This window comes from Vulpes lagopus, chromosome 8, assembly GCF_018345385.1.
Source record: "Vulpes lagopus strain Blue_001 chromosome 8, ASM1834538v1, whole genome shotgun sequence".
NCBI classification, from domain to species: domain Eukaryota; kingdom Metazoa; phylum Chordata; class Mammalia; order Carnivora; family Canidae; genus Vulpes; species Vulpes lagopus.
In genome coordinates, this window is record NC_054831.1 from 28,953,240 (window position 1) to 28,972,946 (window position 19,707).

General features: G+C 36.1%; 1 pseudogene; it reads left to right on the plus strand.

Annotated features, from left to right (window-relative positions):
- Window positions 1-11,329: 11,329 nt before the first annotated feature.
- Window positions 11,330-18,779, plus strand: LOC121497679 (annotated as a pseudogene).
- Window positions 18,780-19,707: the final 928 nt, after the last annotated feature.

The following is a 19,707-nucleotide window of genomic DNA, read 5'->3' on the forward strand; positions in this document are numbered from 1 at the left end:
AGTTAGAACAAGTGGTGGTTAAAAATTAAGACATGGAGAAAAATAAGGAAGTAAAGAGGAGTAGAGCAATCCAGGAGGAGAAGTGGTATAATTTCAAATAAAGCATAAGAGAAAGTCCTCACTGAGTAAGTAATCATTGAAACAAGTATCTAAAGGAAGCAGGGAAGTGAACTTGGATTCCAAGGAGATGGAATTCCAAGTAGGGGAAGCAGCAAGTGGAGGGTTCTTTGGTGGGTTTGTCTGGGATGTGAGTGAACAGCAAAGAAAGTGCTTTGGAAACAAAGGGCAGGAAGGAAGGAGATGGTGAGGTGGAGGAATGAGGTGGGGAGCCAGATCAGGTATTATAATCTATGTAGACAAAGATTTGAATCTATAGGAGAAAGTTGGCTTTTAGTCTGAGTGGGATGGGAAGCCACTGAGAGGATGTGAGTAGAGATTAACACAATCTGACATATTTTTTTTTCTGACTTACTTTTTAACAAGATCATCCTGGCTGCTGAGTTGAAAATAGATTACAGGATAGACAGGAAAGAAGTTGTGTTAATCCAAAGGAAATGGTGTCCCTATCAGGGTGATAGCAGTGAAAATGAAGAAAAGTCTTGAAAAATTCTCACTATAAAACTACACTGAATAGTTGTAGGAACCAATATGGGGTGTGAGAGAAAGAGAGAGCCCAAGATACTCCAAGTTCTGTTCTATACTTACGTAAGGCTGGAATTATCTTTTACTGAGATAGGAAGACATTAGGAAAAAAAAAATAAAAAAAAAAAAAAAGGAAGACATTAGGAGAAACAGGCTTGAGAGAGATCAGGTGTTTGATTGGACTTACTGAAATGGCATAGCTAATTATAGAAATGTTGAATAAGTGTTTGGATATAAGATTTTGGAATTGATAGGGGTAGAGAACTATGGAATTAAAGTTGAGGATAGAATTCTGGAAGTCCTTAGAGCACTTAAAGCCATAAATGTTATAAGATTATCAAGAGACTGAGTGCAATTAGATAATAGAACAATAAAAGGTGCTCCAACAATTTTTTTTTTATTTATTTATGATAGTCACAGATAGAGAGAGAGGCAGAGACACAGGCGGAGGGAGAAGCAGGCTCCATGCACCGGGAGCCCGACGTGGGATTCGATCCCGGGTCTCCAAGATCGCGCCCTGGGCCAAAGGCAGGCGCCAAACCGCTGCGACACCCAGGGATCCCTGCTCCAACAATTAAAGCTTGGGGAGATGAAGAGAAACAAGCAAAAGACCTTGAGAGGTAGTAGTTGGTGAGGTTTGTGGAAAACCACAAGAGTCAAATGAAAAGACAGTCTCAAAGAGAAGGAAGTGATCAGATCTATCAAAGTTGATAAGTCAAATAAGATGAAGTTGAAAAAAAAATCATCACTGGATTTAGTAATTGTAAAATTTCCTTATCCCATTAGGAAGTAGGCAGATAGCATCAAGTGCAGCCAAAAAGTAACAGTCTAGATAAAAGAAAGGATGATCTCTACAGAAAATCTGATAATAAAGTTTTAATTAGCATACTTATGTTAAGCATTTAATGACCAAAGCAAGGAATGTATTTAATTTTGTGTGATACAAGTGCATTTATCTCTGAAAGCAATTATAAAAAGAAAATGAAAAGATTCTAAACATCACTAGTTTATGGAAATTTAAGTTATTTTCTTCCTTACCGTGAAACTAAGACACAATGATTTTAAACCCGTCGCACATAAGCCTGTAACTTTTAATGACAACATCAAAAAAAGAGTAAAAGTCAAGGGTTAGCCATCTTGTCTTCTCACCCTGTCTGATCAACTTGAAGGTTGAGAGTTAGGTACTCATTAATGTGCTCAGCAAATTTTATCAAGAAATTACTCTTCCAGAGACTGTTTTGGACCAATTTCCATCATCCAAACAAATTCAAGTCTTGGAAGATTTCAGGTCTCATGCATGCATTTCTGCCTCCCCCCCCCCCCATCCTCTGGAAGTCCTTGAGGATCTAATTTAACCAGATACTCAATCTCTCTCCCTTTCTGTCTCTGTCTCTCTCTCGCTCACACATACACATACACAATTTCCATCAGCATGACTATGCAGCAAAAAATATCTCCTAATGCCCTTAAATGCATTTTATTAATAAAAGACAGCTGTTATTGCACATGGACAGATATATTAAAGTATTGGTGAGAAGAAAGAGAAAGAAGAAGAAAGAAGAAGAAAGAAAGAAGAAAGGAAGGAAGGAAGGAAGGAAGGAAGGAAGGAAGGAAGGAAGGAAAAGGAAAAGAAAGAAAGAAAGGAAAGAAAGGAAGAAAGAAAGAAAAGAAAGAAAGAAAGAAAGAAGAAAGAAAGAAAGAAAGAAAGAAAGAAAGAAAGAAAGAAGAAAGAAAGAAAGAAAGAAAGAAAGAAAGAAAGAAAGAAAGAAAGAAAGAAAAGAAAGAAAGAAGAAAAGAAAGAAAGAAAGAAAGAAAGAAAGAAAGAAAGAAAGAAAGAAAGAAAGAAAGAAAGAAAGAAAGAAAAAGAAAGGCACTGGGCTGTCCGGGTGGCTCAGCAGTTTAGCGCAGCCTGGAGACCCAGGATCAAGTCCCTCGTCAGGCTCCCTGCACGGAGCCTGCTTCTCCATCTGCCTGTGTCTCTGCCTCTCTCTCTCTCTCTCTCTCTGTGTATCTCTCATGAATAAATAAATAAAATCTTAAAAGAAAGAAAGGCACTAACTGGGGACAAATGCAAATGAATACGTAGTGCATCTTAACACCTTTATATCTTTTATGAAGTCATGATGGTATATGACTATCAAATTCTACCAGTAGCTACTTTTCACTTTTTTCCTATTCCTTATGTCATTCTGTCTGAACATTTCAGTTCTGATTCTATCAATTATCTATCATCTATCTATCTCAGAAAAAGAAAGAAGAGAACCCTCAAAGTAAAAGTGGGCTCATGTTAATCATGTCTAATGTGCTTACAAATTGCATCAACAATTCTAATACCCTAGATTATTTGTAATTTACACTGGTTGGAATCTGTGGTTTTGCCTCCAGACAAGTAAATATATCTTTTGAGATCCCCTTTTGAGAAGCCTTAAGAGATATCTTGATGATAGTAAAAAGAGCAAAGAGGATGAGGAAAGTCTTTGTTCAAACCCCACTTTAATTACTCACCATCTCAAATGACCTGGAAAGACACCATCTCAAATGACCTGGAAAGAAGATACTGAGCATCTTCTTACAAAACTGGAATTGGAAAATTATACCTATTTCACGAGTTACTGTGATGACCAAAACTGACAATGTTCTATGAAATGTTAGAGTTCCTCTAATATAAAGTTTAATTTATATAGGCAGAATAGAATCAAAATACGCATGCAGATAATGAGACCTTTTAAATTCCTTATCATGATGTTTCTCTTTCATAGTAAATTGCAGTGGGAATTGTATTTAATCCAATAGTCAGTCTATCCTTCAAGACAGAAGAAAAGGGTCCTTTCAAATCAAATCTGTTGGCAACATTTACTTTGAGCTACACGCCACAGTATCTTGATCAATACAAAAAACTTTCTAGTGCACTAAGTATATACACTACTAAGTAGTTAATAATTAAGGTTTCAGAAAAAATAATAAATGAGTATTACTACTAATAATGTAGGCTTAGTTCTGCTATCAATAATCCTGTTTGGTGGGGCACCTGAGTGGCTCAGTGGTTGAGCATCTGCCTTTGGCTCAGGTCGTGATCCTGAGGTCCTGGGATCGAGTCTGCATCAGGGCTCCCTCAGGGGAGCCTGCTTCTCTCTTTGCCTCTGTCTCTGCCTCTCTCTGTGTGTCTCTTATGAATAAATAAATAAAATATTTTTTTAAAAATCCTGCTTGGTAAGTGCTTCTTTATGTGCCCGGCACATTGTTCAGCATATTTTACATTTTTTATCTAATTCAGTTTTTACAAAATCTATATATCATCTCTACTTTAATTAGAATTCTCCCCATTTTAAAGACAAGGTAACCAAAGAACAGAAAGAAAGGGAACTTACAAAAAGTTGGTTAGCTGGGAGGTGGGTGGGGGGTGGGAGTGACTGTATGACGGGCACTGAGGGGGGCACTTGATGGTATGAGCACTGGGTGTTATGCTATATGTTGGCAAATTGAACTCCAATTAAAAATATGTAAAAAAATAAAAATAAAAAAATTGAAGTAAAAAAAAAAAGTTGGTTAGCTAACACATGACAGATCTGGAACTGAATAGACATGAATAGACATCTGTTTGATTTTAACATCTGAGCTCACCCTATTAAAACAAAAGCATGAGTATTTTGCTGACATTATTGGATTGATTTCAACCTTTTGTAAAATAATTTTATCAAATTTAAACTCCTTGGTCATATCTTTTTAAAAATAATATATTATTTTTATAATATGATGAAGTATGCTTGCAAATGTTTTCCCGTTTCTTAATGAAAATTTCAAAAGTAGTATCAGTAGAAAAACTTTGTACATTATATTAAACAGGACTCATCAATGTACCAAATATATTTATCTTACTGCTAATGTAGGTTTTAAGAACTAGTTTTTTGTCTGGGACTCATTGGGAAATACTTTCAAGAATTCAAAGACTGGATTTGTCTATTGCTCTTTTCACTATCAATTTCATTAAATAGTTTTTCACTGGTATCTAAACTTTAAGAAAATTATATAAAATATCAATCCTTTTATCTCATGTCAAGAAATTGAAATATATATTTAAATATTAATTTGTATGTATGCCTGACTGCCAATATGTCTACATATGAACATCAAAACAGTTTAAAAAGTCTTATTGGTGCTTGAAAATATGATACATTTCCCAAATGTGGAATACTTTTCTACCATAGTCATCCAAGGAAAGAAAGCCAATAAAATATCTCATCCCTAACATTCTGTAAGTGCTCAATACATACTATTGGAATGAATAAACATATACATGAATGGATATCTGAACATTTTCAACCTGTAGAGAATATATTAGAATTCAATAATCTCAGTGTTGGAAGTATCCTTGAAAGTCACTTACCTTAAATATTACTCTGCAACATGCACCACAACTACATGGTCAGAGAGGTTGTCAAACCTTTATTAAAAGACTTGTAATATCAGGGAATGATTTACCTCCCAACTACTCATCTCAGCTACAAAATTGTTCCTTGTATTGAAATAAAATTCATTTCCTTGTATATCGATCTTGGTTGTACACCTTGTGTCCACCAGTATCAGTCCCATCCCTTTCTCAGCTGACAACATTTTAAAGACAGTAGTCAGTCTATCCAATAGAATAGAATTGGAAAATATCCAATTTTCCATATTGGATGATATTCCATTTAGTAAAAATCATACACACTGTCCATGTAATTTATGTGATAACATGTTCAGTATCTTTTAATGTCATTTGAGAGGAAATTAATTATCTTATTTTCATTAATATATCACAGGAATTTTTATAAGGTAGACAAATATGCCCTTGGGTACATAATATGTGCCCATTAATCTGGTGAATTCACTGTTCCATCCTCATCAAGAAAAATGAGGCAGAAGTTCACATTCACAAAAGAAGCAGACTAGTATGCATTTATGCTCTTTTAGGGCTGTATTGTCTCCCATATTCTGTGATAATATAGTCCAAAGCAAAGTGCCCCATCTAGATTCCCTCAGTACCTTCTACTGGTCCACTTGACTGTAGCTGTAGCAGTAACTTCATGCTAATTGACATGAGTGAGCAAGTGATTAGCTTTTTGAAGACATTATAAAACTTATGTGCTTTCAGAAGGTGGGAGAAAAAAAAACTTATGGAAGTTCAAGAGTCCAGCATATTAGCAATATTTTTAGGGATTCGATTTTCTGGAAATGTAAGGGTCAAGAGCTAATTATTGTATTTCACATCCTCAGAGTAAGGAATGGATTATTAGATCTCACATCTTTTAGTCTAAAAAGGAAGCACACTGACTTGTAGGTCTTACTGGATTCTACAGATAGTATATCTCACTTAAGAATATTGGTCCAACTATTACTGATTGACAAGAAGGTTGCCGGTTTTGAGTGGGAACCAGAAAAGGAACAGGTTCTGCAGCAGGTCTGGCCAGCGTACAGCAGCTTTAACATTCAGGCCACATAATCTGGTGTATGCTATAGTATAGGGAGTATCCCTAGTGGGAAAAATGATGACTGTATTTATGACAATCCCTGACAGGAGAATCACAACTTAGCCCCTAGACTTCTAGATCACAGCCATGCAATCTGAAGCAGAAAATCATATTCCTCTTGAAAAAAATTTTGGTGGCTAGTTGGTCTTGGTAGAGACAATGCTTGAGCGCAAGACAGTAAGTGGCCATATTGCCAGAGCTTCCTAAGGTAAGCTGGAGTTTGTCCAGTCTATCAAATCACAGGGGTAGGTGACTTCAGCAGCAATCCTTCACAGCATGTAAGTTCTACATCTGAGATTGGACACACATAAATCCAGGGCCAAGGTTACAAGTAAACTCCATGAACAAATGATCAAGACATCCATGCCTTCCACACTGTTGCAATAGCACCTTTTATTACATCATACTTAGGCCACAGCTATCTGATGGATAAGGAAAAGTTCAGGATTGGTTTTTAAATGATTCATTTTGTTATGGATGTAGAAGCTAAAACTGGGCTACTAATCCACAACCCAGGGGCAATTCTAGAATTCAGCAATGAGGAGAAATACTCTCAATAAATATAAGCATGCAGGAAAACTGGTCATCTACTTTATGTAGGAAGAAGAGTAGTCTGAAATAAGAAGATATATATGTGTGTGTGTGTGTGTGTGTGTGTGTGTGTGTGTGTGTGTACAAACTCAACATCAGTGGAAAACGTCTTGGCTGATAGGGACCCAGACAGAAAAATATTAGAACATGGGGACAAGGTGCTCTAGAGAAGAGACATGAATGGACAGATAGCAGTGGGAACAAATTGTGAATATATTTGTGTAGCATATCAACACCCATCAGAAAGCATCCATTATAGAAGTGGCACAAGTATATCAAAGACCTGACAGCCAATGTCACCCAGAGGCTCTCTTGAGTTATCCCAGAACTGACATAATATGCTTATTAATGGAGTAGCTATGATGGGAAGTATGGAGTCTATGCATGACTGCAAATGCCTGAGTTTCTTTCCAATGATCCTGAGTTTCCTACTGTCACTACCACATGTCTAAGCTACCAGCAACAAGGACTTAGAAATAAGTTAGTTACATTGGATTCCATCTACCCCGGGAGGAACAGCAGTTCACTTTGACTGTAATCGATGCACGTATGGGTTTGCCTTTCTTGCCCTAACACCTCAACCAGCACTACTATCAGAGGGCTTACAGAGTAGCCACACTAGATAGTTGGTCAATCAACATATTATCCTATATAATATCCTGTAGGTCCTAGAGATTCACTTTAAACAGGAGAGTGGCAAAGGCCACATGACCATGGGACCCACAGAGCCTGATATCTAGCTATCTAGAAGCTACTGGCCCAGGAGAGCAGTAGAAAAACTTTTAGAGAGAAATTTGACAGATACCATCTTGGAGATGATATACCCACTGTGAGCATTGGATACAAATTAAAATAGAGTGCAAGAGTCTAGAAAACAATTGGGAAAAAGCAAGAGTGACTCATTTGAGGAATTTGTGATTCTTTATCCCTGCATTTCCAGTCTCTGCACTCTAGAAGTCCTGGTTCTCAGATGGAAACATTTCCTCCAGAACATGCATGAAATTCCATTAAACTTTAAGCTCGTGCTGCTATCCGACAATATTGTACTTCTTAGGCTAAGAAACCAGAAGTCGAGGAAAGTGTTAACTATCTTTTAAGTAATTGACCCTGATTATCAGAAGCAGGGAAAATATTTTTCATACCCTGATAATTCTTTTTTTTAAAGATTTTATTTATTCATTTGTGAGAGACACGGAGAGAGGCAGAGACATAGGCAGAGACAGAAGCAGGCTCCCTTTGGGAAGCCCAAGGCAGAACTCGATTCCAGGATCTCGGGATCACGCCCTGAGCCGAAGGCAGATGGTCAACCGCTGAGCCAGTCAGGCATCTCTCTAATAATTCTTTATACTCCTCTGACCAATCATGACAAAGAATGGACAAGGGCACAAATCACAGTACACTGTGACCAGGGATCCAGGCCTCTTAAGGATGCAGTCCATGTAACTCCCAAACTAGCAACTTAGATGAGCAGGAGTGCTAGCCAAGGGTGAGGGAAGTCCCACAGAGGTAGTAAAGGAGGGAGCTGACAAGTGCCAAGTTGCGGCCTTAATACTATCAGCAGCACATTGGGGTCCCACTAACTTTCCTTCTCTATTTTTTTTAAAGATTTTATTTATTCACGTGAGAGAGAGAAAGAGAGAGAGACAGAGAGACAGAGACACAGGCAGAAGGAGAAGCAGACTCCATGCAGGGAGCCTGACTTGGAACTCCATCCGGGGATTGCAGTATCATGCCGAAGGCAGGCGCGAAACCTCTGAGCCACCCAGGGATCCCCTAACTTTCTTCTTCTAAGTTTCTCCTAGAAGAAGTACCAAACAAAATGACAGGCAAGTTGTTTGCAGATGGATGAACTCACTGTTTGCAGCAATAGGTAGACTGCAGTAGTTGCCTTGGTGTGCCTCCCAGATCCCACTTTGAACTGAGACTTTCATTTCCCCTGCTGTCAGAATGTCATGGCTGGAGGCCTACAGCTAAGTCCCTCTCTGGGAACTGCCCTTGGCCAAAGGAGGCTGTCTTCCTTAAGGCTATGCTCCATCAACTACAATGCCACCACCCTGGGGGGTAACCTACAACCAGTGGTTAAATGTTGAAAGAATACAAAGGTGTGACTCCTTTGCCTCAATGAGAACAACTCAGAAGAATACTAACAGTTCTAGAACTGCTCACTGGATCACTTGAAATCTCTGTTGCAACTTTATCAGATCCTAACTTTGCCTTCTGCCCAATCCTCCTTCCCCTATACCTTACTAATGTAGTTTCCTGTAACATTCCTTGTTAGATCTCCTGTTTGCAATATGCATTATCTAGATCTGCTTTTAATTATGATATATTCTCAACTCAGAATGTGTGGAATCATTTGCTCTGGATTCATCTGTTATATTCTACAGTAGCTGTGGTATTTTCTTCAGATTACAAGCGTATATTAAGTGATATTATAAAACCACTTTGAAGACATTTTCTAAAAATGACTTAAGGACTTTTTATGGTCCCTGTTTAATTAAGGCTGATAACATACTTTATATAAAAGATTACTTGGGGAGGAATAAAAACAATATATTCAACAGCTATAATGACTGCTTTTAATGCCAAAACATTGAAATAAAATCTCCTTAATATTAAGTCTATAGTATAAAACCTCATATATTACCATTAAATCAGTAGTTGAATGATTGGCCTTTTCCCCAATATTCATTTGGATTATCTGGCCAGGAAAGGTGAGCCAGGAAAGGACAGTTTTAATGATTAAAATAAAATCATACAGTTCAGATTCACAGTATGTGTAACATCAAATAAAAACAACAATATTCTCTTATTTTAGGTTTCCTTTTAACTTGACTTTTTGCTAGGTAAGCTCTCTACCTTGTCAGGATAATGGCCCACTCTCTGTCACTCACCTATCATGTTACAGGATGGACTTAAGAAAACTGACAGTTTCCATGAATAACAATCACACATCCAAAGATGTTTCCAGAAAAAGGCATTTTATAGATATAAAAGGGACAAGAGCTTTTTACCTTTCCCCTTTCCTTTCTCACATGCAAAGTGCAGTATAGATGAGATTATGTTCACCTTCACATACCTTCCTCACTGTAACAGGATATCAAATCAGACCAGAGAACCATGAGTTCTCGTGTGAATATTTTTTGGAACAGATTTTAGATTTTACTATTTCTTCAAAAGCAAAAATTCCAAACATTTGCTAACAAAAAGACGTACTTGTATACGGCAATAATTTATTATTATAATTATTATTATTTATTGACTACATCTTCAGCCTCAGTTTTCCTCGTATAGCTACACATTAATTCCAAAATACTCTGTATAAAGGTAAAGGCCTATTTATAAATCATACTCTACTCCTAAAGGTCTCGAAAGATCAATCAAGATCCTTATATATACTGTGGGAGATTAATAAATAATCTTTTTATCTAAATAGCTAAGGATGTCTATTTCAACTAAAATATTCTTTTACTCACTTTTGTTACAATTTGTGAGCTTATTATGGGTAAGCCCATCTTTTAGGCAATGTGGATACAGCAGTAAACAGAACAATGTTCTCTGTCATTATAGATTGTACAGTCTAGCATAGAGAGGAGAAAATAATTTAAATGATATATAGTAATCTACATAATATAATAGAAAGTTACTAGCACAGTAAAGTAAAAAATGTGCAAGGAATGAGAAGATGAGCATTGGGTCACTGCATTCAGAAATAGAGTGGATGGTCAAGACCTCATTGAGAAGATGATAACTAGGTAGACTTGAAGGAGAAGTGATAACCAGGAATATGTAGGGAAAAGCACCTCAAGCAAAGGAAATAGCAAGTGCAATTGTCTTGAGATAAAATGGTACCTATATTATCTAGGAATGATATTATAATCACTCTTCCATTAGAGGAATTATCTTTCCTTCTTTCATAAATAAATACCTCATTTTTAGTTACTTCTTTATTTTCTGCTAAATAGTACTGTGGCAAGATATAGAATAATTGACAATTGTTTACACTGTGGCAAAAGCAATTTCTCTCTACAGATACTTCTTATTTATATATAAATATATAAATTTATATATACATCTATACATCGGTATCTATACATCTGTGTATGTGAATATGTGCTCTTATATGTTCCACATGGTGGTGGGAAATATTGTGTGAACAAATTTTTCTTTATTTTCTTCTCAAAGTAATGGATAAGGGGCTTCTGTAGGTATCATAAAGACATAGTAATGATGATAATAATAGCACACATTTTTTTGAAAGCTTGCTATGTGTCAGGTGTACCTCTAAGTGATTTACGCACAGTTATATACTTAGGTTTTACAATGACCTTATTATACTCATTTTGATAATTAGCAAACAGTCACAGGAAGGTTAAGCAACTACATAATACAGGAAGTTACAAAGTGATCTACCTGAGAATATAGTGAGTGTTATATCCATTTGCTTGAGTAATGCATATCATTCTTTCAAATCATAAACTATGTTGTCTAAATAGATACATATATGTTCCATTTGAGAATAGTGAGAGGTTAGATTCTACTCTGTTGAAACTATTCCTAAATCTACTCTGTATTTGCTGCAAGTGTCCATGTCTACTCCCATTGCAGACATCACTGATCAGTCACTGCCCTCTTGCCAGGTAATTTTGGAAACCAGTCTCACAATTAGTATCCACAGGGCACTCCAGGACTGTGGACTGGAGCTGGCAGTTCTGGAAGCTCTCTGCTATCCTGCACGGAGGCAACATTGAGCCATCTAAAGCTTCTGAGAAGGAATTGACACATAAAATGATACATTTTGGAGAAATCTTTTGCAGGTATATGGAGTATGGATTGCCTTGTAAAAATAAAAAGTAAGAATACAATCAGGAAGCCATTGAATAATTCAGTTTTAAGATGATGAGACCCTGGGGTAAAATGCTAGTGGTGGGAATGAGACAGAAGGAACAGAGAATGGACATGTAAAGGAGGAGTCAAGATTTGGTTAACAACTGGGTATCTGGAGGGAGAGGAGTTGAGTAAACATGTCTCTGCCTCATTCTTCAGCTTTGGTCCCACAGTATACAAGTTACACACTGCAATTCAATCAATTTCATCTTTAGAGAGAAAGACCTTAGCAGTGTAGGCAGAAAATGGATTAAACAAACAAACGAACAAAAATCATTCCTGACTAAAATCACTACTTGGATTCAGAAGTTAAATTCCTACTGTCAAAGTAGGGAGTTCTTTTGTGTTTTATTTTTAGAGTATGGCTTGATGGACAAGTAGTTTTCAGAGGGAGTGATATAGTACCAGGACCAGAATTTCATAAAGCATGTATTAAAAAAAAAAAAAAGTAAAAGTGAACAAGCAAGTCTTCAGATATCTCTCTTTTCCTGGCTAAATAAATACATACAACCTAAAATTAGAAAGAAAACCTTTTTAAAATTTCTTTCAGTAGTATTATACTCTCAATTAATAAGTTTATTAACAGAATTATATGGAATTTATAGTCGACCATTAACACACTTTGGCTATCATTTGTCCAGCACATACTAAATAAGATTTTAGGTGTTTATTAAGGAAAAATAAAAGCACACACTAGGTCATATTTACCAATTTTTTGTAGTTTCAGAAACAATTCATGAAGATAAATGTTGAATTAAAATTCTATAAAATCAATTAAGCCCAGTTGAATTAAATATGCTAAGTGATAAAATCACTGACATCATAGTTTCTGATTCCCAATTGGAATTCTGTGCTGCTTCAGAATGGAAAGGGCAGTCTGGAAGTCGTGGTTTACAAGATATATAGAATTTTTATGTCTCTTTTTTATATGAATTATTTCAGATTTACAAAATATATTAAAGTTATCCTATAAACACCTATCTTGCCACGCAGCAAGTTAGTAACTGAGTTCTCAATACTGTCAAAGCCCTCTATGTCATGTGTTGTTTCTGAAGTTGTTGGCATAATGGGTATGCTTACATTTTTAAAATTGGCACTGCCTATGAAACATTAAGACACGTTTGTTGTAACCGTAACCTAAAAAATATTTACAATTCTGCCCTTGTCTCATAACACATTGTTATTATGCAAATTTACAGTACTGAATTACTTAGTAACTGGAGCTATATGGAAACAATATTCATATTGATTACGAGTGCTATAGATGTAAACAATACATCTTGTTATTTATTTGCTAACATATTTTGTACATATTGAAGGCTTGAGGTGATAACGATGATGATAATGTTGGTGATCATTGCTGACTTTGATGAATAATTAAGCCTCCTTGTTTCTGTCATTTAAATTCAACAATATTTATTGAGTGTCTCTTATAAGTCACATACTGAAAGATGCAGAAAAATACGAATTATAATAACATCAATAATATCAACTTACAGTCATTTTAATAATGCATGTTCCTGTGCCAGGCACTATACTAAGATTTTACATGCATTCATCCATTTAATTTTAGTCAAATTCTTGTTTGCTGATGAGGCAGATGTTACATATTTTGCTCAAAGTCACAGAGCACAAAAGGTACGATTCGACTACCAGCTAGATAACTGGATAAATAAGCCACTATTCTTTTCTTCATAGGAAGTCTGGATAGGGAGTATGCACACAAAGATATAATAATCTAGACAAATAATTAGTAGCAGCATACACAAATTATGAGGCATTTATCTTCTGGGATGAGGCAACCGACTTTCAAGAGGAAGCTGGCATGATGTTAATGCATATATTTGGCCATGTCATAGCATTTAAGAAAAAGGTAAACATTTCTTTATCAGTGTCAGGAACACTTAGGAGGACATGGAACAATTTCAAGTGGAGGAATTATATGATCTTATTGATTTATTAGTGTGTCCATTGGGGTAAACATGTGCACTTATAGGTGGACAGTGGAGGATAACCTATAAACCACAGAGGGAAGGGCCACAAAGAAAATGCAGTAAAGTATGAACTAAGTTAGGAGTGATGCAAGAGGAAGTGAGGTGGCAGATATGAGAAATATCTGGAACTAGAATTGAGTGTGAGGTAGGTGATCAGTTGAAAATGCAATAGATTGAGAGAAAAGGCAAGAACTGTATAACTGAGTTTATTTTGTATTTTTAATTAAGGAAGGACTTCTAGCAGAAGCAGCTTGTGAAAGGAAAGTCATTCAGATTTTTGAACTCAAAAAAAAATGAAGAGTCTCCATGGTTGACTAAATCCTAATTTGGGCCTCTATGATATTAGAGAAGATTTAACTTATTATTATTGCTATTGTTGTTATTAGAAGCCTAAGGGATGTCATTATATCTTAATTACCATTTTTCTTGAGTCTTGTAAGATGTAGGCATCTGTTTCTTTCCTTGATGTCTCTAAAGACAAATAACTAAGGGACTATATGTGATGTCAGAATTCAGAATAAAGAGTAAAAAATAAATCAAATAAGCACCTATTTTTCTCACCTCTGGGCCATATATTTGAATAATATAAAAATACCTTGATGACTAAATTATCCAATTTTTAAAGTTAATAGTACCTAAATACATATGAAGTTAAGCATTAAGTATATATGATGCTAACCAAAATAGTACTTTTCAACCATCATAAGAAGTAATTATGAATTAGTAAGTTGGAATTGAGGGTATAAGCTTTAATTATGAGAAGAAAAAGTTTTGAAGACCTACTGTACATCATGGTGATTATAATTAATAATAAGGTACTTGAAATTCACTAAGAGAGTACATCTCAAATGTTCTCAACATATAGACACACGCACACAAAGAACTACATGAGGTGATGGATGTTTAATTAGCTTGATTATGGTAATTTTCTGACAGCGTATGTATATATAAAAATTTCACATTGTGTACCTTAAATATATACAATCTTTCCTTGTGAATCATTCTTCATTAAAATGTGGGGTGGCCTGGGTGAGACACTGCAGTTTACTCATTATAAAGCAGGTTGATTTGTTTTAAAGTTACTTTTATAGTAGCAAATAGAAAATTAACCCTCTAAAAAAAAGCCATTCATAATTGAGAATTAAGATCTGTTTGTAAAATCAAGAAGTCATGTCTTTTCATCTTTAATCTTTAACATTTAAGAGCTCATAATAATATAATAAATGATGGGTAAACGTAAGAAAACTCAATCTAGCTAAGAAGTTAATAGTAAATTTTTATTTTGCCAAGTCATAGAAGTATTCATTTTGTTAATTTTGCAGTGATAGCCAAAATATTATTTCTTTTTATATAAGTTGAATTTAAATATAATGCATAGTTTACTAACACTGTTTAGATTAATGGTATGAAATTTCATATGCCCTTTGTGAGGCATATGCAAGAAACTAAGTACAGAATAATTCTTTGAAAATTAAATGATGTTTTTTTATAAATAGAAGTTTATAGAAATGTGCTTTCCAAACAACTTTTTAGAAAATCTGATTTTAAAACATGGAAGTAGCTCTGTATTATTCTTTCAAGCCATCCCTCTTGTTCTCCCATGTTTGCTTTTGAAACACAAATCTAAAGACTAATTTCCAAATAGCTTGACTTTTGAAGGGATACATGCTTGTTATCCCTGCCTATTAGAGTGTTATAAATATTGCACTACGTATGTAATTGGGAGAAAAAATTATAAAGTAGGCCATCCTTTTTTATTGGATTTATATTTAAGACATCAATTCTAAAGCTTGCAGTTACTTGTCTCAGCTCCATGGTGGAGCCAAAAGCATGATCTTCACATTTTCCCCGGAATTGAAAGTAGGATCTATATATATCTTGAGAATTTACACTGAATTATAACAGTTAATATTTTATAAAATATGTTTACAAATAATGCATTCCTTCTGCAAATCTATTAGTAATGAAGTGACAATTGAAAGGGTCACAATTTAATTCATCACTTTATTAATGTCATCATTTGTATTACGACAATGCTGTGAATAACATGGATTGGGAAATAGGAGAAACAAGAGAAAAACACTTATAAAAAATGTTTTCATGAACTTTTAGGTTGCACTATTTATAGAAAAAAAAGAGAGAAAAGAATAGTTTGTTGCAAACATTTTAAAAGTGGCCTGCAAATGTGCACAAAAGATATTTCTAAATAAAAAAAAAAACAGGACAGGTAATTTAGTATTTTGTTTAAATAGTTGTTAAGTTTATAAAGTAAAAGAAAATTGCTGAATCTGGCATTCACTGATTAATAGTACTTTGCATTTAAATGAGACCTTTCACATTGAAAGTGCTTTTCAAGTATAAACTAATTAAGTCTCAAAACACTTCAGAAAGGCCAATCAACCCTCTTTTCAGGAATAGAGAAACTGAGGCTGGCTGGTTGAACAGATTTTTTTTTTTTCCCTCACCAGTCAGGGAATCTTACATAGCACTTTCTTCAAAATCAGGAAAAAAATAATTTTGTTATGATTTTCCACATATTGGGACTCATTTCTCTGTGTATTTGATACTTTAAAAATATTGAAATATCTTTTAAAACCCGGTGTTACTGAATTTTTCCATTAGCAAGAATTTGGTCAATTTATAGTTCAGTTTAGGTCCTAAATTAGAGAACTAACCAAATAAGAAGGAAATGGAAGATACCATTCAGTGAGCTTCATTAGCAATTACATGATTTACATAATGTCTAAGTACACCTGGTTTTGTTTTGTAAGATAAGACAATGTGTAATCACTTAAAAAGACTGGTTTTGAGGATTAGGTTTCATGTATGACTAAAGCTATTTTTATACAAAAGGTAAAGAGATCAAGCCCCTTCCTCTAGAGAAGTTAGGGAGATAGACTAAATAGAAGTTAAGATGGAAGGATGATAATGAACACCCATTTCTAAAAGCCATTATATTGTTTGTTTTAACTACTAAAAGACATCATAGGGAAAAAATATATTTTCTACCCATCTTTGGTTCTCAGTTGGGTCTCTATAACAAAAATAGATTAATAGGAGAAAAGCATGCAAATGTATTGAATATGTTTTACATGACATGGAGCCTTCATAAGGAAATGAAGACCTAAAAAGAAATGGCTAATTCTGAGTGTGTTTTAATATTAGGTTTGTTAGAGAGTGGAGAGTCATGGACAACTGGTAGGACCATAAGATATATGAGCTAAGAGTAGTAACTAAGGTTAACTTGGCAAGGCTTGCTCATTCCGATTCTTCTTGACATCCTTCAACCTTTGAAAATAAGGATGCTCCTTTCCTCTGAGTATAGAGAGGGTCCCTTTCACATAGGAGTCTTATACTTCAGGGAAGGATCAGAAAATCCTTCCTGGACCTGCTATTGCTCAAACTCCTTCAGCTTTAAAAAGTCAATATGCTCAGGTGCTCTATTATGCCCATCAACATCATGCAAAATAAGTTTATATATAATGTGTGCAAAATAAGTTTATATATATATATATAAACATATATATATATATATATATATATATATATATACACACACACACACATAGTGTGCATACATACACATTCATCTGTATTTTTGGGTATCTGTTTTCTAAGTCATTGTGTAAAATTTGTTTTAGTTACCAAAAACCATTATGAAGATCTGTTTGTTTATGTATACTCTGTGTGTACAAACACACACACATACATATACACAAATGTATGTGTGTACGTGTTAATTATTTGGTTATTTTGATGTTGAGGATTTTCTATATGTTAAGCAAAGTGCCATGTACTTGGGGATTAAGGGTTGGAAGCACAAGACTGAATAAAATAGAGGCTAGAGCCTCAAAGAACTTAAGGGGAAGGAAATACAATTTAGGAATTATCTAATGGATATTCAATTGATCTGGTATATCATATAATGGTATTTCACTTGTCATACAAAGTAAAAGCAAAAATACAAGTAAATAAACTAAGGACAGTAAAAAAATAATTCATATGGGATTTGGAAAAATTGAAAAAATCCAAAGATTATTCACTCTTCCCAAAAGTATTTTTTCTCATGTATGTTTAAGAATCATAACGTCAGGTGGAGGTCGTTGGTGTCACCTGCCCGCCGCCGGCTCCTGCGCCTGCCCTTGGGCTCCCTGCCCGCTCCAGCCAGCCGTGCCCCCCGCCCTCGCTCTCCGCCGCAGCTTCAGCACCTCGGCCCAGCACATGCTAACGTAGCTGTGCTTGGGGCTTCCGGAGGAATTGGGCAGCCCCTTGTGCTGCTTCACATCTTAGTGAGCCGCCTGACCCTCCGCGATGTTGCTCATACACCCGCAGTGGCCGCAGCTCTGAGCCACATCGAGACCAGAGCCACCGTGAAAGGCCACCTCGGGCCTGAGCAGCTGCCGGATGGCCTCCAAGGCTGCGATGCGGTGGTTATTCCAGCCGGAGTCCCAAGAAAACCAGGCGTGACACGGGATGACCTGTTCAGCACCAACGCCTCAATTGTGGCCACCCTGACTGCGGCCTGCGCCCAGCATTGCCCCGAGGCCATGATCTGCATCATTTCAAATCCGGTCAACTCCACCATCCCAATTGCAACGGAGGTTTTCAAGAAACACGGAGCATACGACCCCAATAAAACCTTCGGGGGGACGACCCTGGACATTGTCAGGGCCAACACTTTCATTGCAGAACTAAAGGGTTTGGATCCCACGCGAGTCAATGTTCCTGTCATTGGCGGTCATGCCGGGAAGACCATCATCCCCCTGATCTCTCAGTGCACTCCAAGGGGGACCTTCCCCGGGACCAGCTGACAGCAGTCACTGGGCGGATCCAGGAGGCCGGCATGGAGGTGGTGAAGGCCAAAGCTGGAGCAGGCTCTGCCACCCCGTCCATGGCATACGCTGGAGCTCGGTTTGTCTTCTCCCTTGTGGATGCAATGAATGGGAAGGAAGGAGTTGTCGAATGGTCCTTTGTTAAATCCCAGGAAGCAGACTGTGCCTATTTCTCCACACCATTACTGCTGGGGAAAAGGGGCATCGAGAAGAATCTAGGCATTGGCAAGATCTCCCCTTTTGAAGAGAAGATGATAGCAGAAGCCATCCCCGAGCTGAAGGCCTCCATCAAAAAGGGAGAGGAGTTTGTGAAGAACATGAAATGAAAGGACAGCCAGCTAGCAGTCCATTTCCTTAACTTATAAAGGCATCATGTCCCTGCAAAGCCATCTCCTGCCTTCATGTTTCCGTTGCGTTAACCACCAGTGTCATGTTAACGTCACCGCCCCTTCCAATCGCAAGTCCGTCAATACGTGCATCAATAAAAGCAGGCTTCCATTTTCTTTAAAAAAAAAAAAAAAAAGAATCATAACTTCAAATTCTCAGTGATTATTCCTCAAGTGTTCTTGTCTTTTTCTTATTCTGTCTTTTTTTTCCCCATGGTTCTATTTTCCAGCCTATCAAATGAATTAAGTATTTGAATATATCAAAACAGGTACTGTGATGTATAGCAGCTCTCTTCTCCGGTCAGGAGTGATTTCTAGATATTTCTGTGCTCACATAACCTGTGCTGCTCATAGATCACAAAAAGAAATGAACTCAGCAACTCAAGAACATTATTACAGAATATTTGAATAGTTGCCATTGCTACTGCGTGAAACAGAAAATAAAGCATAGGAGATAAGACAGCCATGAAAAAAAAGAAAAGCTTTCTCTAAAGTATAATCTGCTTAATTTACTTTAAAAGTAACAATATACTAGGAAGCTCTCAGTGATGTTTTTAATTCAGCTTTGCACTCTCTTAATGGTCAGAGACGTTTTTCAAAACTAAATTTTATCAAAGTGATCTATGTTTATAGGTTGGGAAGTGAATCAATAATAGAATCAGAATTTTAATAAAATGCTTGCAGATTAGTCAAAACTTTATTCTATGTAATCCCTTACAGATAGACAAGTTGGAGATTTTCATTAAGTGTGAAATGGTGTTCAATTCTATATCCCATTTTCACTCATGTATTCATTCATTCGACAAAACTATATCTAGTACTGCTTAGGTACTAGTCCCCGTTTAGCACTGCAGAAAGAAATTGTCCA